The sequence below is a fragment of the Hyperolius riggenbachi genome, chromosome 3 (genome assembly GCF_040937935.1).
Source record: "Hyperolius riggenbachi isolate aHypRig1 chromosome 3, aHypRig1.pri, whole genome shotgun sequence".
In the NCBI taxonomy this organism is placed as follows: Eukaryota; Metazoa; Chordata; class Amphibia; order Anura; family Hyperoliidae; genus Hyperolius; species Hyperolius riggenbachi.
Genome location: NC_090648.1, coordinates 302,378,523 through 302,402,834, shown reverse-complemented (window position 1 = coordinate 302,402,834; position 24,312 = coordinate 302,378,523). Strand labels below are relative to the sequence as shown.

The 24,312-nt window shown below is 43.0% G+C and overlaps 1 protein-coding gene and 1 long non-coding RNA gene across 2 annotated transcripts in view; one reads left to right on the top strand and one right to left on the bottom strand.

Moving 5' to 3' along the window:
- SLC16A7 (solute carrier family 16 member 7) overlaps positions 1 to 107 on the bottom strand; it is a 116,811-nt gene extending 116,704 nt beyond the window's left edge. The window contains exon 1 of the mRNA XM_068276611.1: positions 1 to 107. The gene's annotated coding sequence lies outside the window, so the exon portion shown is untranslated.
- The window catches only part of LOC137563740 (uncharacterized), a 76,647-nt gene that overhangs the window by 273 nt on the left and 52,062 nt on the right, over positions 1 to 24,312 (top strand). The window lies entirely within an intron of this gene.

The window sequence follows — 24,312 nt, the reverse complement described above, 5'->3', positions numbered from 1 at the left end:
CTGAACAATGGTGGCTTGCGTACTCACGTCCTGCTTTGTATCCCTTTTTTTTTTAGAAGTATGAATGAAAACACTACAGTGTTTCACTGACGTTTCAGATGTTTAAGTAGGAGGGGTAGGCTCAGAAATGATCTGTTTGTATTTGCGTGAAAGGGAGGGTGACGACGAGTCTTGGGCTGGTCCTTCTGGCTCAGCTTTCATTCTACACAGATGCCTTAGATAACCCAGCCCAAGCAGCTTCATGTATGAAATATACTTTTAAGGAAAAACAGTGCTAAAGTGTGGCTTCATTGAAGACACAAGGAGGTGTCAGCCTGCTGGTTTTCAACACAGAAGCTTTTCAGTTAGGCTTTTGTAAAGGAAATCTGCTCTGAGCGAAATACAGCAGCTGCTTCTCAACTGTCATTCTGAGTATGCTAGATTAATGGCAGTCATTCTGAGTATGCTAGATTAAGGGCAGTCATTCTGATGGTCCAAAGGTTTCAAATACATTCTAAGAGGTACGAGTGACCTGAGCACCAGTTTTTTTGGGTGCCGACGCAGTGGTTCAGCTATTTGACTGGCTTCTCAGGGCCCATTCACACTTGAGCGTTTTCAGAGCGATTTCAGCTTTGCTGAAAATCGCTAGCGATTTGAAAAACGTGTGCACAATGAAAGTGTATGGAAGTGTTCTCATCTAGGCATTTAGCGATTTGCTGAAACGCAAACGCGTTGCATGCAGCGTTTTCTGAGCGATTATGGAGCGATTAGCGTTTCAATAAAAGTATTTGAATTGAACTAGAAATCGCAAAACGCTAATCGCTGGAAAAATGCTCTGTATACAGTGAAAAATCGCTAGGAAAAACGCCAGAAAAACGCTCAGCGTTTTGCGTTAGCGTTTAGCGATTTCTAGTGTGAATGGGCCCTGTTATTTTCTGCTTTTTCTCCATGGTTCTACTACCCATAACTGATCCCCAAAATAAAATTCCCACCCCCAATATCTAGTTTGAAAGTGAATTTGTGACCTAAAAACCTCATATAAATAAACATACCAGCCTGTAGGTTTTCATCTCCTGTTACCCTCTGTCACATTTACGCTGCTCCCCAGTCCCCACCAGGATCCTGGCCCCAAAAAAGCAGTTTTATAAACTGTTTTTGTAAACAAAAAATATGGCTGCCAAACAGGAAGTTTATCATAATATTACATGTTCCTGTAAACTGCATTACAGTTTCCATTAAAGGTTATATTATTGAACAATAAATTCAGCCTTTAAAATGTATTTCATAGTTTAGAAGAAGTTTTACCTTGTAAAGAATGCTGCAATCTTTAGTAGTGATTACTGATAGCAGGTGTGTCTGCATTCTGCAATAGTCTATGAGCTATGCTTCTCACAATTATCAGCTTTTATCAGTAGATGATACTGAGTTACTGAGAGCAGGGAATCTGTAAGCTCTGCTTTTCACAGTTTTCAGCGTGTGAAAGACTCAAAGAGACTCAGAGCAGGGCTATCAGTGTAACCTTCCTCCTGTCTGTAAACAATTATAGCCACTTCCTCTTTGGGCCGACAAGCTTGACAAAGGAGAGTAAATTTGATTTATTACAGCAATGGAGCAACTAAAAAAGGCTGCAGTAAGCCAGAGCACTTTAGAATAGATATAGGAACTTGTAGGATAGTAGAAAAAAGGCTGAATATTTTGTTAGAGAGTCTCTTTAACCACCTACTCAGCATCAACTTTTCATTGATGCCTAATCCTAACCTCCTAATCCTTAAAGGGAATATCCGAGCTGCATAAAAAAAGAAAATCTACTTACCCGGGGCTTCCTCCAGCCCCTAGCAGCCACTATGCCCCTTGCTGCAGCTTCACTGTCAGCCGCTGGCTCCATTTTGTAGATCACGTTTTGTTGTAGCCACAATGCTATGTAACACCTGGCTGATGAGTCCCCAGGCCGTCAGGGTCACCAATAGGGAAGGAAGTCATGGGCATGAAAATTGGAAGGCAATGGTCTAGAGAACAGCAAAAAATTGGCAGCTGTGAGAGATCACGGAAAAGCCGCCGCATGTGCTACTGAGCAGGCGGCTGATTCTGCGTCCAGTGCGGTGGTTTGCACGTGGAAGCGTTTGTCTGGTAGCAGGGCAGAATGCGGAAAAGCCGCCGCATGCAGCAACAGTAAGGCGTCTGCTTCCGCGTTCAGCGCGGCGGTTTGCACGCGGCAGCGTGTACCTGGTCTGGCTGAGTCTGTTAGTGCACCTGGATGGGGAACTACGCACGCGAGTCAGGACCTTTATACCAACAGGAGATGGGTCAACTGATCAGGATGATCAGCTGATTCCTGCTGGACTCCTGATTGGCTGAGTGGCTTGGGCGGGGCGGCAGAGTCCAGCAACTATATATACAGCTTGCTTGCCAGTTGCTGGTTGTCTGCCATTGCAAACACTTATGTGGAAGCATTCAGACCATAGTCAGATCCTACAGTGTGTTTGAACTAGGAGGACCTGGGAATTCACACTGAGCCAGATTACTTTTGTTTATCATTGTATTATTATTCAGACTAGTTCCAGGTTGTCGAGACTACGGACCTCACACCCAAGACTAGGGAACTGTATTATCATTTGTGTTATACTCCAGACTAGTTCCAGGGTGTAGAGACCAAGGACCTCACACCTAAGACTAGGGAACTGTGTTATCATTTGTGTTATGCTCCAGACTAGTTCCAGGGTGTCGAGATTACGGACCTCACACCAAGACTAGGCATTGTTTGATATCTGTTATACCTTGGGAGCTATCTCTCTCCCTAAGAGATAGTCTCCAGACCTGCTAGTGACATCCACCCTTCAGGTGTCACTCTCGCTCAGGTTCCTCCTACCTTCAGCCTGACTCCACCCCTTGGAGAATCTCAGGCTGTTGGAAGGTTCCTGTGTCCTCAAAAGCAGTATTCCAGGCTGCTTCCGATCACCTGCTCAGCAGGTGCATGTCTCAAAGTATTAATGTTACACCAAACACTCACATACCTTAGGTGTCCAGAGGTTAGCAATATATCTGTATTATTGGTGATTCTGCAGATCATCAATAATCGGGTATATATCTGCATTCTTGATGATACTGCAGATCACCAATAACAGATTCTCTCTGCGTGCTGACAACAATCGTTACAGCAGCACTCCTAATCAGACTGCAACTGAAATGAAACCAACAGAGGTGTGCAGTGCCCCCCAAAGAGTTAAATACAAACCAGCACTCATCCCCCCCCCCCCCCCCCGGAGACTTAAATACACATCTTTAATACAAATTAGATACAAACTATTCTAATATATCAACCAACAAATATTCAACTTCTGTAATCCTCATGCCCTAGCACAAAATCTAAGTGCTAGGGGCTGTTATTTTCGAGTTTAAGTCACCAAATTAGCTTTTAACAACCGATAATCTAGTTAGCTCCAAAATCAACTATGTTCTAGCCAATGGCTGACTCCCAAGTAGGGGTGTAACTATAGGCTGATCCTCACTAATGGTACTAATGGTATGAGTGGCAAGGTTTTTTTTAACTCACCCATGTAAAATGTACTATATCTTCTCAGCCTGGGCACCCCAAATGATTGATACTTTGTTACTCTTCTGTACTGAGGAAAATATGAAGAATGTCAACACTGTCACAATTTTTTAAAATCATTGTTTCCTTTTATTTCCAGCTGAGCATCTGGCTTTAGCATTTTCTGATTTGTAGAAGCATGCAGCAAGTGAATTTAGAGATACGTCAGACTCTTACTTTAATCTGCATGATTGTTCTGAATCAGTCATTCAAAGAATTTCTTATACCCCTCAGTACTGGTGGTCTCCAGAGTGAAGATGAGTGATCAAGATTTGTACAGTAAGTTCCATCTTGTGGCGATAGGGTCTTCTTTGCTTACCAAGGTTTCCCCTCGAGAAAAGCCCAGTGATTCACCATGCGGTCACTTTCTTGTCGAATGAGCGTAGGCAAAACTTAAGGACAGAAGAGCGGCAAAACTTCAGCAAAAAGTGTGGAATGAGTGTCTGCTGAGCAAATCATTTGCTCCCAGGATGCACAGCAAGGCACAGCAGCCAATGAGAAGAGATCTCACCACAGGCAGATATAAAGTACACCTGAACTGAGAGGGATATGGAGACTGCCATATTTATTTCCTTTTAAACAATACCAGTTGTCTGGCTGTGCTGCTGATCGTCTGCCTCTAATGCTTTTAGCCATAGATCCTGAACAAGCATGCAGATCAGGTGTTTCTGACTAAAGTCTTACTGGATTAGCCACATGCTTCTTTCAAGTGTGTGATTTAGATACTTCTGCAGACAGAGTTCTGCAGGAATGCTGGGCAACTGGTATTGTTTAAAAGAAAATAAATATGGCCGTCTTCATATCCCTTTCAGTTCAGGGGTCCTTTAATTGGGGGGGGGGGGAGGCTTTTTCACTCCTTCTTGTGTTGTCTGTGAGCAGGGCCATTTCTTGGGACATCCATTCCAGGCTATGGCCTGGAGTGTCAATTACTTTCCTGGGCGTCAGGCTGATGTAAAAGCAGTGGCTGGTTGTGCCCACCAAGTCCTACACCTTTGACGAGAAAGTTTATTTAAGTATTCTCTGTTCTGTAGTCTTTCCAAAGGCTGCCACCGTGCTGTAAGTCCCAGTGTTTCTCTTGATAATAGCTTGTAGTGGAGGACCCCACTGTTTTGGTTTCTTTCTCTTGATTAAAAATAATCATTGGTCGTCAATGTTTTTATCACCATCTTCCCACAGCAGAAGTAATAAGGGCAAAGGACATGTGAGTCTCCTGACACAGACAGCTGTGCACTTTGAGCTCGCTCAGAGCTGAGTATCGGCAGGGACACAGCTCTGTCGGGGCTCACAGTGCACAGCTACCTGTCAGAAGATTCCCATGTACTTCGCTCTTATCAGCTCTGCCGGAGATTGTGATAAGAACACTGAGTAAATAATTGACACGTAGATCCTGGAGGAAAAGCAACATACCGATGCCTGGGGAAGGAGAGTGGGATTTAAAGAGAAACTCCAACCAAGAATTGAACTTTTTCCCAATCAGTAGCTGATACCCCATTTTACATGAGAAAGACAATGATTTTCACAAACAGACCATCAGGGGGCGCTGTGTGACTGATTTTGTGCTGAAACCCCTCCCACAAGAGGCTCTGAATACCGCGGTACTGCTGGCAAACTGCCACAATGTAACAATGTTCAGAGACAGGAAATAGCTGTTATTAGCTGTCTATAACAGACAGAGCAGCTAGAAACAGCTAAATAACCTGCCCACAGTAACAATGTCACCATGTAATAAATGTCAGAATGTTAATCTGGGAGAGGAAAGATTTTACAATGAGCAAACACTGACTAAATCATTTATACATAATTATGGTAAAAAATGAAGCACTTTTTTTACTACATTATTTTCACTGGAGTTCCTCTTTAAAGATGAGCTACATGTGAATGTTGTTGGGGTGGGGCAATATGTGCATGCTGGGAGGAGAGATGGAGACAAACTACATATGAATGTTGATAGGGAGGTGGTGGGGGTGTACAGTGGCAATATATGGATGCTGATGATGGGGGAAGTTAGGTACGCAGCACATCTATGCAAAAGTGACAACACATGGATACTCTGGGGGAAGGGGTTGTTGCTTAAGGTAAGCAGCATGTGGTAGCTCAAGAGTGGTGGAGGTAAAGGCCCATTCACATGCTAGAATAAAGTTAGCTGCGGCGGCCAACAACCACCACCTCTACCGATAATGCCACCCAGCCAGGAATCCGGTGTTCTCCCCGCTCATCCCACCCACCGCGAGACATCACACCTGTGCAGGTCTGTCGGCCCTCTGACCCCCACACTGCAACAGAACAGCTCATTAGCCTACAGGCTAACGACATGTCTGTACAGCCTTGGCCTAGTGATGTCATCCAATCCCCTTCAGGCAACATCCATCAAGTGTGTATGGGTCTTACACTATATGTAGATTGGGTGGGGTAGGTAAGCAACACATGGATGGTAGGTAGGTAGGCAGCACATGTGGTATAGAGGTGGGGCCAACAGATATGGAACTGTGGATCAGCAGTGATCATGGGTGTACTAAGAGAGAGGGGAGTAGAGACTTGGGGGAGACAATGGGAATTGGTGAGCAGGTATGTTTGTGCATATTAAAATTAATGATAATATATTTTAAGTCTTTAGGCTGGGCTCACACTTGTCTGTGCAGAAAAGTATGCATTTTAAGGCATGTGCATTTCTGCATTTTTCTCTTCCATTGCACTTTTATACATGTTTGCATCAGCTTCTGCACATTTCATGCACTTTTTATGTGTTTGCATTTTCAATAATCTGCCTTTTCAACAGGAGAGAAAAATACATTACTACATCTATTGCAAAGACTCATGTGAAAATGCATGCCTTTGCTCCATAGGAAGACTAAGGAAACACTGTATGCAAATCTCATGCGATTCACATGTAGTATGAGGGAAAAAGAGATTGCTGTGAGATTTTAAAATGCACATAAAATCACATGGCGAATCATGCACCAATGTGTTTTTTTGTGTGGCCCATACGCATTCTATTCTAGTAAGTGTACTCCCAGCTAGGGATATCTTCATGCAGAAGACATATAGTTTAGGGGGTCTTATAACAATCTTTCAGTTGATAAGATCTGTTTCTAGCAGTGGCTGGATAGTGTACTTTGCCTCTGACACTGGATAATCTTCTTCCTGTTCAGTAAGCCAGCACTTATTTAGTAGGGAGACATTGGGAAAGACTCCCTAACACTGCTATTGCCTACTGAGCGCACCCTAGTGACTGCAGCTCTGGTGCTTTGAGTCCACCTGGTGAAAAGCACAATATAAATGTCCTATGTCTTGTCTTTTCTAGCTGTATGCAAAGAAAGGGAAAACTGGCTTAGACACCCAAGGTGCAATTTGGAAGAGAGACTTTGGCAGTGAAAGGCATTCAAAAGTAAAATAAATGCTTCCTTAGAACTGTGTTTTAAAAAAAGATATAATCATGTCACCCTTACGTATGTTATGCAGCCATAAAATACAGCAGCGGTTGATTGATGAAAGGAGTGCCTGTTTAAATGTACACATGATTTGGCAGGGCAAGTGCTAGCCATGTATTTTAAAAGTGTTCTCAACTTTTCAGCCGAGACTGGTTTGTAAATGGACTTGCCTGAACAAATACAAAGGCATAATGTTTTTGTGCATATGTAAGAGACCGTGCCAGGGAGAATTACAGTTGGCATTTTGTAAAATTGCCATTGCACTCATTATCACATTAACTAATGGTTCTATTATACTAAAGGGTTTTGTTTTTTTGTAAGAAGTGTTTTAAAAAGTGTACAGCATAGATATTAGTTAGAATCAGAATTGGTTTTATTTCACCAAGTACGACAGAGTCATAACCTGGAATTAGTTTCATCACATACAGGAAGTATACAGGACTTAGAGTAGGAAGCAAGATTATTCACAGTAACAGCAGAACTCAATAACAGCAGTAACAGCAATAGATAGGTGACTAATCAAAACCAGAAAACATTAACAGAGCATCAATAGCCGGAAACTTCTTGTCAATTACCATATAATATGTTTGTAATGATCAGAGTTCAACATATCCATAAATGGTGAAGCATGTGCTTTGTCATTTTCTTATAAGTTATGCAGTAGCATAACAATATGGGTATTGTGGACCACCCCCCTTGTGCACAGTAAAAGCATAGGGAGCACTGTTGTTTACCTAGTCCATGCAGCCTCTGGTGTCCTCTTCCTCCAGGCATCTGCACGCTGTATGTTGAGATCCTTCAGCTTCCAATGCATGTCCTGTCATCAGGAGCCTCAGGGGGGCAGCATATAGCATGCAGCTACTGGGAGTTAGAGGAGACCAGAGGTAGCATGTAATAGGTGAATATAACAGCGCTCCCTGCATTTTTACTCTGCAGAAAAGAAGGGAGGAGGAGCAAGACAGCTGACCACTACGGTGGTCCAGCCATGAACTGGCACTTCTTCTGGGGGGCTCGAGGCACTGAATTCTTGCTCCTGGAGTTATGCAGCCTTGTCTATTTAAATTTAGGCTAGGTTCACAGTGGTCAGTTGCATAACACACATTTTATAATGCGTTATAGTGACTCTGAACTGCAGTGGAGACACAAAGGGCTTGATTCACTAAGACAAATAGCCTTATCAAAGTTAACACGCCTTATCAGAGTAGCATAGCGAACTTATGCCTGCTAATTGGCAATGACAAGAGCTCCACTCATCCTGCCCTGAGACCCTGCGGGTTTGTAGCGTTCGCTATGCTACTCTGATAAGGCAAGTTAACGTTGATAAATCGAGCTAACTTTGATAAGGCATGCTATTTGTCTTAGTGAATCAAGCCCAAAGTCTGCATGCAGCGAGTTAGAATAATGTGATCAGTTACAACACAGTACTGTGAACTGGCCCATAGTATTATATGTTGAATTATTGTGCAACACATGTAACCACTGTGAACAGGGCCTCAAGTTGGTTTTAAACACCTTGCAAGCAAAAAGTACTTAAAATAAATTCATGATAATTTAGCTTTGATTTTACATTGTTTTTCTTACTTGATTTAAAGAGACTCTGAAGCGAGAATAAATCTCGCTTCAGAGCTCATAAATAGCAGGGGCACGTGTGCCCCTGCTAAACCGCCGCTATAGCGCGGCTTAACGGGGGTCCCTTCACCCCCAAAACGACCACTGCGACACTTGGTCGCAGATTTGGTCGTGATTTATTGCTTCCTGGAGGCAGGGCTAACGGCTGCAGCCCTGCCTCCAGTCGCGTCTGTCAGCGGCGCATCGCCGCCTCTCCCCCGCCCCTCTCAGTGAAGGAAGACTGAGAGGGGCGGGGGAGAGGCGGAGATACGCGCTGACAGACGCGCGTGGGGCAGGGCTGCGGCGGCTAGCCCTGCCCCAACCAGGAAGCGCTCCCCGGGTGTATCGAGGGGGATTTGGAGGTGAAGGGACCCCCGTTAAGCCGCGCTATAGCGGCGTTTTAGCAGGGGCACACGTGCCCCCACTATTTATGAGGTCTGAAGCGAGATTTATTCTCGCTTCAGACTCTCTTTAAGCCAGATTTTTGCTTGCTAGGATCCACATCTGATTTTATGGCTCATATACTGTAATCCTCTGTAGTCTTCTTAACCCCTTGATTGAATACTCCCTTGTGACCTGCTGCACCACTGCAGCAAAACAAATAAGGGCTGGTGCACACCAAGAGCAGTTCTGAGCTTGGGGATAGACAACCGCTTGGCTAATGTATTTCAATGGGCTGGTGCACACCAGAGCAGCTTGTTTTTCCCCCAAACGCAAACTCGGGTCCTGCAGCATTTTTGAGATTTCTGAGGTGCTTCTGCCTTAATGTAAAGTATAGGAAAGTGGAAAACTGCTCTGAAAAGCGCTAGATCAGAACGGTTTTCCAAGCGTTTTTGTTACAGAAGCTGTTGAGATACAGCTTTACTGTGACAAAATATAAAATCTGCTACACATAAACACTCCAAAAAACGCTAGGCATGTTTAGAAGATCTCTCTAAACATGCCTAGAATCGTTTTGAAAAACAGCTTCAAAAACCGCTGGCGTTTGCGAATCCGCTAGCGGTTTTTGGTGTTCACTAGCCCTTAAAAGGAGCACCAGAATAAGATTCTGTACATCCCTGGCCAAGAAACTCCATTAGCCCCTTGACCTTGACTAATAAAAAAACCTACTGAGGTTTCTCATTGGTCTGAAGAAAAGACCAATGAGAAGTTTGAGAAGTTTAGTGGGAATTTCAAAGATGCTTTGAAAGAAGAAAAAATCATCACAGCTAAACACATCATCAAACAAGGTGACTAAGTGTCTTAGCTGGCCACAGAGATGCCAAGCTGATATTGGACCCCTCGCACTGTGATACTCCTGTTGTTTATTGCCTGATGAAGCGGGACTATGCCCGTGAAATGCGTTGCCGGATGTTTCTAGGAGTATGTGAATAAACTGTTACTACCTCAATCGACAGCATCGTGTCTGTTTGTGGAGTGGCTGGTCCACCACCGCCTCCTGAACGTTTTAAACGATTTTAGCATATTTTATTCTTGTGGGGCCTCTGTACATCTTTACAAAGTGACTAATGCATACCTGAAGGTAGTAAATGCAGCAAGATCAGCTGGTTCATGCCCAAAGCCCAATAAGCACGTTCTTTAGCTTAAGGTATGTGTGGATGTGCCCTGAAAGGGAGACATGGTTTATATAGCAGTGCAAGACAAGCTCTCTGGTGTGTGTTTTGTGGGTGTTCAATGCACTTGATCTACACTCAGTATATAAATGTTAATACATCTATAACCCTAACATAAACTTAGCGTATATACTTGCATATAAGCCGACCCGCATATAAGCCGACCCCCCAACTTTTACCTGAAAAACCAGGGAAAAATGATTGACCCCCATATAAGCCAGGGGTAGGAAATGCTGGCCGCCTTATTCCCCTAGTGTGTCCCAGTATAGCTAGTAAAGTGCCCAGTATGGGTAGGTAGTGCCCCAGTATAGCTAGTATAGTGCCCAGTATAGCTAGTATAGTGCTCAGTATAGCTAGTAAAGTGCCCCAGTTTAGCTAGTATAGTGCTCAGTATAGCTAGTATAGTGCTCAGTATAGCTAGTAAAGTGCCCCAGTTTAGCTAGTATAGTGCTCAGTATAGCTAGTATAGTGCTCAGTATAGCTAGTAAAGTGCCCCAGTTTAGCTAGTATAGTGCTCAGTATAGCTAGTATAGTGCTCAGTATAGCTAGTATAGTGCCCCAGTTTAGCTAGTATAGTACTCAGTATGGCTAGTATAGTGCTCAGTATAGCTAGTATAGTGCTCAGTATAGCTAGTAAAGTGCCCCAGTTTAGCTAGTATAGTGCTCAGTATAGCTAGTATAGTGCTCAATATAGCTAGTAAAGTGCCCCAGTTTAGCTAGTATAGTGCTCAGTATAGCTAGTATAGTGCTCAATATAGCTAGTAAAGTGCCCCAGTTTAGCTAGTATAGTGCTCAGTAAAGCTAGTATAGTGCTCAGTATAGCTAGTAAAGTGCCCCAGTTTAGCTAGTATAGTGCTCAGTATAGCTAGTATAGTGCTCAGTATAGCTAGTAAAGTGCCCCAGTTTAGCTAGTATAGTGCTCAGTATAGCGCTCAGTATAGTTAGTAAAGTGCCCAGTGTAGGTAGTATAGTCGCCCCCACCGCCGCTGCTATTACCTGCCCGCATCTTCTATTCCCCTCTCCGTGCTTGTAAACATTCACAGCAGCGCGCCCGGCGCTGCTACTGTGACGAGCGGCGAGCCAGGAAAGAGCGGTTCCCATAGTGCTCAGTATAGCTAGTATAGTGCTCAGTATAGCTAGTAAAGTGCCCCAGTTTAGCTAGTATAGTGCTCAGTATAGCTAGTATAGTGCTCAGTATAGCTAGTAAAGTGCCCCAGTTTAGCTAGTATAGTGCTCAGTATAGCTAGTATAGTGCTCAGTATAGCTAGTATAGTGCCCCAGTTTAGCTAGTATAGTACTCAGTATGGCTAGTATAGTGCTCAGTATAGCTAGTATAGTGCTCAGTCAGTATAGCTAGTAAAGTGCCCCAGTTTAGCTAGTATAGTGCTCAGTATAGCTAGTATAGTGCTCAATATAGCTAGTAAAGTGCCCCAGTTTAGCTAGTATAGTGCTCAGTAAAGCTAGTATAGTGCTCAGTATAGCTAGTAAAGTGCCCCAGTTTAGCTAGTATAGTGCTCAGTATAGCTAGTATAGTGCTCAGTATAGCTAGTAAAGTGCCCCAGTTTAGCTAGTATAGTGCTCAGTATAGCGCTCAGTATAGTTAGTAAAGTGCCCAGTGTAGGTAGTATAGTCGCCCCCACCGCCGCTGCTATTACCTGCCCGCATCTTCTATTCCCCTCTCTGTGCTTGTAAACATTCACAGCAGCGCGCCCGGCGCTGCTACTGTGACGAGCGGCGAGCCAGGAAAGAGCGGTTCCCATAGTAACAGGAAGCCGTGCTCTTTCCTGCCTCCTGCCTCGTCACAGTAGCAGCGCCGGGCGCGCTGCTGTGAATGTTTACAAGCACGGAGAGGGGAATAGAAGATGCGGGTAAGTAATAGCAGCGGAGGCGGCCGTGGGGGGAGCGGGGGACCCGCGGACCAGCGGAGGGGGGGGACCCACGGACCAACATGACTCGCATACAAGCCGACCCCCCAACTTTTGGCCCCCTTTTTGGGGGTCAAAAATTCGGCTTGTATGCGAGTATATACAGTATTTATTTATTTGGGGGAGGGGGGCAGTGTAGGACTATTTGAAAACATTAAAACATAAAAGAAGAAGTAAAAGGGTATAAAACATACTAAAAATAAATACTAAACAAAACTTGACGCAGAGTGAGCAGTGAGCGTGGTACAGAAAGCAATGCAAGTGAATGCCAACACTAACATTTTAAAGTTTTTTTCTGCAGTAGCAGTGCGGTACACATGTGCAGATGGGGATATTCAGGTGACATATTTCCTGTCCAGTGTGCATGTGACTTAAGGGTAAGACTTGTTGGCGGCAGATTCACTCTGGTTACCATGTAGGCGCAGTCTCCGCATGTTACTAAATGTAAGCAATGGTGCGATGCATGGCAGCAGGCTCTTATGCTGCACAGAGTGAGGTTAATTCACAAAAGTGTGATAACTGCTTTCACAGTAGTTATCACGCGATCTGCCGGCGTGCCTAGGTTTGCGCGCGTACACCATTACTCCGCGTGATAAAGGAAGGTTTGCGCACGATCGGCCACGAGAAATCAACCGGCAGATCGCATGATAACTGCTGTGAGAGCACTTATCACACTTTTGTGAATCGAGCCCAGTGTGTGAAAGGACCTTTAAAGAGACTCCGTAACAAAAATTACATCCTGTTTTTTATCATCCTACAAGTTCCAAAAGCTATTCTAATGTGTTCTGGCTTACTGCAGCACTTTGTACTATCACAGTCTCTGTAATAAATCAACTTATCTCTCTCTTGTCAGACTTGTCAGCCTGTGTCTGGAAGGCTGCCAAGTTCTTCAGTGTTGTGGTTCTGCTATGAACTCCCGCTTCCAGGCCCCTCTATGCACACTGCCTGTGTGTTATTTAGATTAGAGCAGCTTCTCTCTTATCTTTTACAAGCTGGATAAATCGTCCTCTGAGCTGGGTGGGCTTTCACATAGGAATTACAAACAAGGGCAAAGCTGTTTGCAGGAAGAAAAGAGCAGCCTGAAACTTCAGTGCATGAGAGACGCAGGGGGAAAGAAACACACAAATGATCTCTTGAGATTCAAAAGGAAGGCTGTATACAGCCTGCTTATGTATGGATGTATTTTCTATGTGTGGACATACTGTACATCAACCTACTTCCTGTTTTGGTGGCCATTTTGTTTGTTTATAAACAAACTTTTTAAAACTGTTTTTAACCACTTTTAATGCGGAGGGGAGCGGCGAAATTGTGACAGAGGGTAATAGGAGATTTCCCCTAACGCACTGGTATGTTTACTTTTGTGTGATTTTAACAATACAGATTCTCTTTAAAGTGATTTAATTACTCTAGTTCAGGTAGATTCACATGTACAGTAATTCAGTTGTTTTATTAAAGTCCAGCTCAGTGCTGCAGTTTTTATTGTGGCTCTTTAAAGCCTTGTACACACTTTCAATTATAATTGGCCAATCACTGACCAGTTTTACCACCTGCATGTAGTATGAGCAGGGCCGGGCCGAGGCATAGGCTGGAGAGGCTCCAGCCTCAGGGCGCAGTGTAGGAGGGGGCGCACAATTCATTCAGCTGTCATTCCTAATTGTGTATGAAGCAGAAAGAAATAAGAAAAGGGGATACATAGCAGTGACTGCAAGCCAGATAACTAGATATTAAGGTATTGGGGAGGTTGGGGGCCCTGGGACACCTCTTAGTCTAATAGCAATCAGTGTGTGACGGCTGGGGTGGAGGGATGGAGGGGCGCACTTTGGTGTCTCAGCCTTGGGTGCTGGAGGACCTTGTCCCGACTCTGAGTATGAGAGTCAACAGATTTTAAACACTATAAGCAGAATGAGTAGGTACACTCAGTAACTAGGTAAACCGTTTTTTATTTTTTTTAATGAGGGCTGTACTGTATTTAGCAGTGCTTTTGCACATGGTTTTTGGATGCCAGACTTTGCTATCACAGTGGGACATTATGGCTGGCTGGCAGTTTGGTGGTATTATTATTATTTATTGTACTTATAAAGCGCCAACATATTACGCAGCGCTGTACAATAGATAAATGGGTTAACATACAAGGCAGGACATACAGTAACAGAAAACTCACAACAAAACAAGATCATGCAAATGATTTGATAACAGTACAGTGTCATAGGGCAAAATAGAGACTGTTCTAGTCCACAAGACTGTGCAGATGCTTTTTGTGAAGCTGCAGGCAGCATGATCAGTAGTTTAAAGTGACTTCACAAATTTCTACTGAAGAACTGAGTAACCATTTCTTGTTTACATTGGCATAGCCCGGCAAATATAAACTCCAACTCACATCAAAACAAGAATGCACCTGCCTCCGTCTTATAAAAAACAAGAAATCTGTTGCAGATATCTGCAGGTATATTGGAAGTTGCAGAGCCCAAGACAAGGGCATCTCTGAACCTGCACTAGTCTTCTAGTGTGCACTTTTTGTATGCCGTAACATAAGAATCGTCTACCCCTATGTTTCTCAGGAGACCAGTCTGATTCTAATTGTTAGTGTATACTGCCCTCCAATAAAGTTAGAAGAATGCGTAGCCTTTTTCTTTTGGTGGTATTTTAAAACTCATAATCATGGATCCAAGTTTCATTTTAAATCCACTACTAAACCTGCAAGTAAAATCAACTTTATTCATTTCGATGAAGATCTTTAAAAGAAAAAAAAGGTATGCCCTTCAAAGTCATTGAGATCACGTTACACCACATGACTGCCTTTTTATGCTGCTGGATGGAGCACACAAGAAATACAGGATCTTTGCCAGAAGAGCATGTGGGGAAGGGATTACAGAGTAGCGTTAACACTTTAGGTGAATGATAGTAATGGCTTTCGTCCTGTAACTGGGAATTTATCAGTCTCCTCCAAGGTCACTGACACACAAAGATTAAATCACCTTTTACTCATACGTAATAATTCACTTATAAGCCTGGCTACATGCATGACTATCTGTAAAGAAAGTTGTTGTTTCAGCATTTTTTTGGTTGCCAAATGTAGAAATAAAACAAAATTAATGCATACCAGTCACAAGCATTAATGAAATGAAGTGGTCTTTTGTGAATATCAGTAACTCAGTGTAGCAAGTTCATTTCAGATACAATATGCATGTACAGAATACTGGCCCACCTGAGTATTGATTACACCCTTTGGCATAGGCCTGTAGCATACAGCATGCGATAGGGATGTATATTTTCTGCATAGTAAAATAAATGGAGCATGTCAGAAAAAGGACGAGAGAAGAGGACCGAACAGCAAGCATGAGGGAGGGAGAGCTTGCATGAAATGACTGTTATAAATACTATAAATGAGATGAAAGTGCATGATAAACATGGAAAAGAGATGGTGAAACTAATTCTGTCCCGGGCTCCAGCGACATCACTGCAGGCCATAAGCGTGGACATTATACTGTCCATTCCCACTGGCCGCACATGATGCGGAAGACTAAGGAGTCTAAAGGTGGCCACACACGATACGATAAAATGATCCGATTTTACGGTAATTCGATAAAAACGATCGGATCTCTTGAAAAAATCTAAAGCTTTTTTTCATTCGACTTAAATATCTGATCGGATTTCCCGTTTTCTTCGATTTTTATCTATCCGGAATGCCAGATATTTTTCTTCAATCTTTCTCAAAGATTGAATGGTGTGTGTTAGATTACCAATTTATTATTATACACACCCTAGCAATTTTGTCAGAGTATCCAATCATTTTTATCATAATTGGGGAAAAAAATGTAACATACGTGTGTGGTACATTGGTCATATTTTTGAAATTAATAAATTGAACAGATATTTAAAAAATTGTATGGTGTGTGCCCACCTTAAGGAGACTGAGGAGCCTATAGGAAGACAATGCAATGTTTGATGACAGCTAACCTGAAGTGAGAGGGATATGGATGGTGCCATATTTATTTCTTTTTAAAACAATACCAGTTGTCTGGCAGCAGTGGTGCTGCTAAGGTTTGTGTCAACCGGTGTCCTAACTTAGTGTCATGCTCCCTTCCCCTTTCCTGAATAAGACTGCATCATGCAGCACCTGCATGCTGGCATACACTATTCAATTTTTAATAGATTAAGATTTAATGAAAAACATTGAGTCTTATAAAACTCATGCCAGGAAACTATCTGCAGGGCAGTTTCTAGGATACATTGAAGCAAGGGCGAAGGTGTAAAAATAGCCAGCTATAGGTCCCCCCCCCCCCCGGTATAAGTAGCCAGGCATAGTTGCCCCCAGTATAGGTTAGCTAGCTAGGTGCCTCCAGTATAGGGTAGCCTGTATAGTTGCCACCAGTATAGGTTACATAGGTAGGTGCCCCCAATATAGGTTAGATAGGTAGGTGCCTCCAGTATAGGGTAGATAGGTAGGTGTCCCCAGTATAGGTTAGATAGGTAGGTGCCCGTAGTATAGCTCAGATAGGTAGGTGTCCCTAGTATAGGTTAGATAGGTAGGTGCCCCGAATATAGGTTAGATAGGTAGGTGCTTCCAGTATAGGTTAGATAGGTAGGAGCTCCCAGTATAGGTTAGATAGGTAGGTGCCCCAAGCATAGGGTAGATAAGTAGGTGCCTCCAGTATAGGTTAGATAGGTAAGTGCCCCAAGTATAGGTTAGATAGGTAGGTGCCCCCAGTAATGGTTAGATAGGTAGGTGCCCGCAGTATAGGTTAGATAGATAGGTTCCCCCAGTATAGGCTAGATAGGTAGGTGCCCGCAGTATAGGTTAGATAGGTAGGTGCCCCCAGTATAGGTTAGATAGGTAGGTGCCCCGAGTATAGGTTAGATAGGTAGGTGCCCGTAGTATAGCTTAGATAGGTAGGTGCCCCAAGTATAGTTAGATAGGTAGGTGCCCCAATTATAGGTTAGATAGTTAGGTGCCCCAAGTATAGGTTACATAGGTAGGTGCCCCAAGTATAGGTTAGATAGGTAGGTGCCCACAGTATAGGTTACAGAGATAGGTAGGTGCCCCCAGTAATGGTTAGATAGGTAGGTGCCCCCAGTATTGGTTAGATAGGTAAGTGCCCAGAGTATAGTTTAGATATATAGGTGCCCGTAGTATAGCTCAGATAGGTAGGCGCCCGCAGTATAGGTTAGATAGGTAGGTGCCCCAAGTATAGTTAGATAGGTAGGTGCCCCGATTATAGGTTAGACAGTTAGGTGTCCCATGTATAGGTTAGATAGGTAGGTGCTACCAGTATAGGTTAGATAGGTAGGTGCCCCCAGTATAGGTTAGATAGGTAGGTGCCCCCAGTAATGATTAGATAGGTAGGTGCCCGCAGTATAGTTTAGATAGGTTCCCCCAGTGTAGGTTAGATAGGTAGGTGCCCGCAGAATAGGTTAGATAGGTAGGTGCCCCCAGTATAAGTTAGGTAGGTGCCCCGAGTATAGGTTAGATAGGTAGGTGCCCGTAGTATAGCTTAGATAGGTAGGTGCCCCAAGTATAGGTTAGATAGGTAGGTGCCCCGAGTATAGGTTAAATAGGTAGGTGCCTTCAGCATAGGCCCAGCGGCAGTGGGAGCGGGCATAGCTGTTACAAACTCACCTTCCGCCACCGATCCCCCACAGCCTTTAGAAGAAGAGTGGAAGAAGAAATGTATAGCAAGGTGAGGCTGGAAGTCTGCATACTGTACTCTGGGAGGAGTGGAATGTGTAGAATAGTGGTGTGGAACCTTGGGTTTGATGGATCTCATAGTCTAGGGAGGGTCAGGGGATTAATAGTGTGGGCAGAACTACTGTATGATTATTGAATAATCGCTGCACAGAGAATTTAAATGTGTGCATTAAACACCAAGTGAACACCTGACACAACTGGCTGTGCAAATTTGGCCTGATTGGCTATTCATGAGGCAATGCTCATGCAAATATGCATTTGCTTTCGCATGCCAACTAATGCAGGGTCCATTGAACCAATGCCGCAAAGCGGTTTGCCCTGCGGGAATTAGTTCATGCTATACAGCACTATCCAGGAGCGCCTGAAAAAAAAAAAAAAAAAAAAAAAAAAAAAAAGGGGGCATTGGGAAGCCTCCCCGAGGCGCTCCTGGATAGTGCTGTATAGCATGAACTAATTCCCGCAGGGCAAACCGCTTTGCGGCATTGGTTCAATGGACCCTGCATTAGTTGGCATGCGAAAGCAAATGCATATTTGCATGAGCATTGCCTCATGAATAGCCAATCAGGCCAAATTTGCTCAGCCAGTTGTGTCAGGTGTTCACTTGGTGTTTAATGCACACATTTAAATTCTCTGTGCAGCGATTTATGATTATTGATTATCTGCCAGTGACGCTGCACCTCCTTATTTTTGTGGAAACAAGCTGTTTGCTGTTAAATGAGTTGCAAGGTGAGAAATACAAACGCAGTTTTACGCACTCACAGTTTTTCCAGCCCCTAGAAGTCTCTGTGTCCCTTGCCACAGCTCTAGTCTTCTCCAGCGTCCCACTGTCAGCCTCTTAATGGATGGGTCAGTGGCCTCTGTGCATACACGAGCACGCTCGATGCTCGTAACTGTGCTCACATTGCTGGGAGCAGTACAGAACTCTCCTGGTGATGTGAGTGTGGCTGTGAGCAGCGTGTGCATGTGCGGCGAGGGACACAGAGATTTCTAATGAAAAAGCCCCAAGTGAGTAAAACTGCATTTGTATTTCTCACCTCACAACCCCTTTTCAAGGAGAACTGTAATGAGAGGGATATGGAGGTTGCCATACTTATTTCCTTTTAAGCAATACCAGTTGCCTGGCTATCCTGATGATTATCTGCTCCTAATACTTTTAGCCAAAGACCCTGAATAAACATGCAGCAGATCAGGTGTTTCTGACATTATTGTCAGATCTGACAAGATTAGCTGCATGTTTGTTTCTGATGTTATGCAGACTCCTCTTGTTTCTTTAGAGAAAGGACTTATAAAAAAAAAGACTAAAGTGCAATCTTGTAGTACAAAAAATCTTTAGAAAATTTTGACACATCTTAAAAAATCTTTTAAAAAAAGAAGATATAGTCTTCCAATTCAATTCACAGAGTCAGCACATCAAAACCAATATTATCAACTGACAAAAACTGTAGTTTCACTTGGCTTGTTGAATGGTTGTGACCTTTAAAGTGAACCTAAAGCCACACAAAAAAAAAATGAGATGAACTCATCTAGGGCTTCCCTCAGCCCCCTGCAGCCGATCGGTGCCCTCGCAGCTCCGCTCTGATGCCTCTGCACCCGCCGGCGAACACTACCGATTTGGCCGTCACCGGCCAACAGGCATGGGAATGCGAGTGATTGTTCGCGTTCCCAGCCTGTATATCGCCCCCTATGCCGCTATGGCAGCCCCAGGACCGTCTAACGCCGATCGGCGTAAAGTCCTGGGGCAGAAGTTTGCAGAAGATCTGCGCGCAGGCTGCGTGCGCATCTCCTGCTTGAGGGGCGGAGACTGTTAGACGGCGAAACCGCCGTCAATGTACCAGTAAAGCGCTGCGATCTATAGCAGCGCTGTACTGGGGACAGCCGTGTGACACAGCTGTCCCCTCCTGAAGCTGGGGAGTGATCGGCTGTCATAGGCTGCAGCCTATGACAACTGATCACGCTGATTGGCTGGCGGGGGGTGGGAGGGAGCGGGACAAACATTTTAGAAAAATAGCAATATTTATTAAAAAAAACCACACATATAAATATTTGTAATAAAAAAAATAAACATGGGGGAGCGATCAGACCCCACCAAAAGAGAGCTCTGTTGGTGGGGAGAAAAAAAGGGGGGGGGGGGGGGGATCACTTGTGTGCTGAGTTGTATGGCCCTGCAGCTTGGCCTTAAAGCTGCAGTGGTCATTTTAATAAAAAATAGGCTGGTTGCCTATGCCGAAATTAAAAAAATTCATCCTTGAAACTGCTCAACCACTTCCTGACTGCGGCAAGATGTTTAATCTCTAAACACTGGAAAGACATCAATCCTACAACATCAGAACTCCTTAGTAGAATGAAATAAATCTATAATCTTGAATATCGTACGGCTCGTTTGCAAGACAACATGTTAGCATTTGGCAAAATTTGGGGTGATGTCTCTTTATAACAACTGAGGTATCTGAATTCTCTTCTAGATAAAATGTGTGCTGACATTGCATGACCGGCATAATCTTAAACTCAATCTTGATCTTTATCTTTTCTTTACTTTTCTTCTCTATCTAATCATAAGAACATAAGAACATAAGAAATGTTATTGTAGTTATATCAATCTTTATTGGAGCCATAGAGTGGTTTACACGATTACTTATATAGCTGTGAATTTAACCGGTTCAGCACCGCAGTGCTGAAAATCTCATGCATCCGAGCAACGTTCACCTCCCATTTATTCGCCTATAACTTTATTGCTACTTATCACAATGAATTGATCTATATCTTGTTTTTTCCGCCACTAATTAGGCTTTCTTTGGGTAGTACATTTTGCTAAGAATTATTTTTTCCAAATCTATTTTAACAGGAAGATTAAGAAAGAAATTTAAAAAATTCATTATTTCTCAGTTTTTGGCCATTATAGTTTGAAATTAATATATGCTACCGTAAATAAAACTCATGTATTTTATTTGCCCATCTGTCCTGGTTATTACACCATTTAAACGGTGTCCCTATCACAATTTATGGTGCCGATATTTCATTTAGAAATAAAGGTACATTTTTTCAATTTGCGTCCATCACTATTTATAAGCTTATAATTTTAAATAATATAATAACATATTCTCTTGACATGCATATTTAAAAAGTGTAGACCCTTGGGTAACTATTTATGTTGTTTTTGTTTTTTTATATTGTATTTTTTATTTTTATTTTTTTAATAAAAAAGTGCATGTGGGTAATTTTTGGTGTGGGAGGGAAACTGCTAATTTTAAATGTAAAATAATTTTTTTTTTATTAAAAATGTATGTTGGTGCAGTTTACTATTATTACAGTGAAAAAAGTCCTGGATGCGAACGATCTCGCATCCAGGAACTAAAATGCTGGGGAGAAGTTTCCTGGGGGCAGAAATACCACGCTCTCTGGAGAGAAAGCGTCGGTATTTCTGCGGGGAAGTTAGATCGGTGAATGGAAATTATATTCCCATTCACTGATCGGGGGGCTAGCGGCGGGCGGCAGGAGCACGCGTGGGGGTGCGCCCGATCGCGTGCACCAGCCGGCGGCAGCAGCAGTGCCTATCTGGACGAGGAAGCTCGTCCAGATAGGCCGAACTGGTTAATGCAACTGTACTGTTATAACAGTTGGCTGTATATATGTTAAAGATACAATAAAAATGTAAATAAAAAAAATAGGCTTGTCACTAGGGGGGTTTAACACCATGGTCCTCAAGAGGTTAAAAGGCAATAAATATGGCAGCCTCCATATACCTCTCACTACAGTTGTCCTTTAAGCCGTTGATCACTTGTTGTCTTCAGAGAAAGAGAATATTTTCACTTACCATATACCAACCAATATACAGGAGGTAAGTTACTGCAACTTCTGAGTTCTCAGACATTGTTAAAGGACCATTATCGCGAAAATGGTAAAATGTAAAATACTTGTAAACACATACAAATAAGAACTACATTTCTTCCACAGTAAACTGAGCCATAAATTGTGTTTCTCCTATCTTGCTGTCACTTTCAGTAGGTAGTAGAAATCTGACAGAACCGACAGGTTTTGGACTAGTCCATTGCCTCATGGGGGATTCTCAGTGTTTTCTTTATTTTTAAAAGCAGTTAGTGAATGGCAGTTGCTCAGTCCAACTGCTAAAAAGTGTGCAGTGAGCAGGGAGGCTGACCAGCATCTTTATATAAATCCTTTTCAATTAGTGTCTTTATAAAGAATAAAGGCCATGCTGAGAATCCCCCCTGAAGAGATGGATTAGACCAAAACCTGTCGGTTCTGTCAGATTTCTACTACGTACTGTAAGTGACAGCAAGATGGAAGAAAAGTAATGTATGGCTCATTTTAATCTAGAAGAAACATACTTATTTGTATGTGTTTACATGTATTTTAAATTTTACCATTTTTCGCGACAGTTGTACTTTAAACTGTAGCTGGTTTGTTAAAGGACCACTACAGCAAAAAAAAAAAGTAAGCATTCAAAATATGACAGAAACGGTTTTGTACTAGTTCATCTCCACATAGGGATTCTCAGGGTTTTTTTTTGTTTTCAAAATCATGACCTGAAAGGCAGTTTAACTGCCAAAATAGTAAGATACCAGCCAGCCTCCCTACTCACTTGCAGGGCCAGGCCGAGGCAGAGGCAAAAGAGGCTCCAGCCTTGGGGCGCAGTATAAGAGGAGGCTCACAACTCACTCAGCTATCATTCCCCTGTTGTGTTTGAAGCAGAGATAAATAAAAAGAGGGGATACATGGCAGTGACTGCAAGCCAGATGACTAGAGATTAGGGTGTTGTGGGCCCTGTGGCGCCTCTTAGTCTAATAGCAATCAGTGGGTGACGGCTGGGGTGGCTGGGATGGAGGGGCGCACTTTGGTGTCTCAGCCTTGGGTGCTGGAGGACCTTGTCCCAGCTCTGCTCATTTGCAGTGTTTTGTCACTTAGACTTAGCAACTGCTGTTCAGAAAACCCTTAGAATCCCCCATGAGGAAATTGACTAGTCCTAAACCTGTCAGTTCTGTCAGATTTTAACTGCTTATTTTTTCACTGTAGTGGTCCTTTAATCTGTGTTTAACTCTTTAGATTTATTGCTAGCTTTAAAAATGCCAAGCAACTAATTCCAATTTCAGTGTGTTAGTAGAACTACATGTGCATGCATTGCTGATGCTGAAAACAGTTGCTAAAAGCATGTGACTGGAAAGTATGATTGTAAATGCTACCACTATAACATACCTAAGAAGAAGTTTTGGTTCACATGGCAGGATCAGGGTACCAGCATGAAGTATTAAATAAGTTCTTAACCCACTGTTAACAAGTCGGCAGGTTTATTATCTCACCCATGTATACATTATGAAGCCTTTTATAAAGTACATTAAACCATTTGCATTATTCGCTGTCAGGATGTTGCAGTCTAACATTACTATTAGAGATAATTAATGGGATGCTAATAATTTCTGGCTGATGGAAATGTTATGATAATTGTTATGATAATGTTATGATAATTCTTGCACATTTAAGCTGGATATACACACCATAACACCAGCGTTGCCAGCAAAACAAGGGGGAAATTTTAAAGGGGAACTGAAGTAAGAGGTATACGGAGGCTGACATATTTATTTTCTTTTAAACAATACCAGTTGCCCGGCAGCCCTGCTGGTCTATTTGGCTGCAGTAGTGTCCTGATTAATACCAGAAACAAGCATGCAGCTAATCTTGTCAGATCTGACAATAATGTCAGAAACGCCTGATCTGCTGCATGCTTTTTCAGGGTCTATGGCTAATAGTATTAGAGGCAGAGGATCAGCAGGACGGCCAGGCAACTGGTATTGCTTAAAAGGAAATAAATATGGCAGCCACCATTCCCTCTCACTTCAGTTGTCCTTTAAGCACCCCCACCTTTGTGCACGTGCCCGCAGAATATACACATTTCTGCTTCACAGGAAATGGAAATGGATGCCTGGATATTAACACTGAGAAAAGATCAATTAAACTGCAGCACAGTAAATTTCCCATCTGATTGATGGTTAATCATCAGTTTGTGACCTTCATTCTCCTGGGCCATCTGCATGTTCTGTGAACCTTTTGCTGAGCCTCTTTAGTAGGGATGAGGAAATTTAAAGTGGACCTGAACTCAGAACTCCTCTCTGCTCTAAAAGATACACAACAGCATAATAAACTTTAAACAATATAACAGTAACACATAACAGTATGATACAAATACTAAAATAAATCTGCACAGTTTCTACTTCCTGATTCATGGAAGCGGACATATTATTTACAGCCTGCACTTTCAAATGGGCTTATCTGCTTATCTGCCATAGGCAGTCATGTGACACAGGTGGGAGATCAAATGGGCTTATCTGCTTATCTGCCATAGGCAGTCATGTGACACAGGTGGGAGATCAAATGGGCTTATCTGCTTATCTGCCATAGGCAGTCATGTGACACAGGTGGGAGATCAAACTGCAACTAGTGATTAGACACAAATAAGGGGTAATTACTCAGGCTA